Here is a 1,604-nt window from a genome sequence, read left to right on the forward strand (position 1 = left end):
CCTCCCTGGTCTTGAGTTTATCACACACTTTTTCTTTTCTGATCTACACAGATCTACGCACATTTTAGAGCCTCATTGTTGGTCTCAAATCACTGCAACAATACTTTGCTTTTCACACCTATTTCCTATTCACTGAGAAATCCATCCATCCAACATTCAAAATGTTTCCAGCAAACTCAGGAAGGCATAGTGCGCGTGCAACACTAGTGGCCAATGCTCAATGTGTGCTAAGACTCTATTGAGAGACGTGTAATAGGTAAAAGACATGAGTTAAAAATAGTATTGTGCTCAAGTGGAGATCACAAAATAACCATCTTCATCACCATGGGAACAGGAAATCTGTCTCTCACATTTTCAGTGGTGGCCAAACATGTCAAACAACAGCTGAAAATTGCCTGTTTATTAATTATAAAATAATATTGACTGATAATGTTGAAACATTTCAAACAATTAGCAAGCTAATTCAAATCATGATATTCAAATTTGTAAGCTGTTTGGAGAGCCAAATACTTGAGTGGGATATAGTATGTGGCACAGGTTTTATCCAGTTTTTATTAATTAATTAAATATGGTATATGGATCAACTATTAGTACAACATTTTTGCAGTACACAACTAAACTGCATTAGATGTTAATTTTGGCAACTAGTAATTATAATCAACATCAGAAATACTGAGGACAGATTGTACGTGCATTACTCCTTCAGCCACCCAATAGTCCCCACATGTATGTAAGATGTGGAATGTAAGCGTAATGTTCATCCATAATGATCAAATATTTACATATATATGATGCCAAGCAGAAGTCCAGATGATAAAAGGTCTTGAGAACAAAATCCATGCATTCATTAATGACCACCTGAAACCATTTATCTAGTGATACTTTACAGCAGACCTCAGCTCATCCATTTTTACATTCACACTATTAAAAAGATTAAATATTTATTACAGCCATCCTTTCCAGACCATAACTGCACATTTTTATTGTTGTATTGTGCTGGAGAAAGCCCCCACCACCCACTGATACTGAATCTGACATGCTGATGTTTGAAGACTGAGTAGCCTGCTCTGGCGGCCTCTACTGCAGGGCTCAAGTATGGACACAGATTCCATTTTTAGCAACACTTAGAGTATATTTGATTATCCACTTACCTTAATGAATGTCCTGCCATCTGCTGGCTATGATGTGTGCACTCTGTGATTTGACATTCCTACTGGGAAGTCAATATTTAAATTCCAATAAAATTGACTTCTTGAGTCACTGAAATCAACTTTTGGATTGGCATGAAGAAAGATAAACATGAACTAAAAGGTTGTTATCAGTCGCTATCTCATACTGTAAATGTGCTATAAAAAAACTGTAAATGTTTAACACAGGCACTGAGAATTGAATGTTTGTCTTTGTTGCCCACCATTCTTGGTGATGTAAGGTCATAAGCCTGTTTTTTGTTTCTTTCATTCCCTGGTTTCAAACACAGAAACAATTATTTGTTTTATGTAGAATGAAATAATAAATATCTCTCAAAACAAGTAAGCATGCAGTTTTTCCATTTTGCCATTCTGCCAAAATCATCATCTATGAGACATTTAGCCATTTAGTCTTTG

The sequence above is a fragment of the Siniperca chuatsi genome, linkage group LG14 (genome assembly GCF_020085105.1).
Source record: "Siniperca chuatsi isolate FFG_IHB_CAS linkage group LG14, ASM2008510v1, whole genome shotgun sequence".
NCBI lineage: Eukaryota > Metazoa > Chordata > Actinopteri > Centrarchiformes > Sinipercidae > Siniperca > Siniperca chuatsi.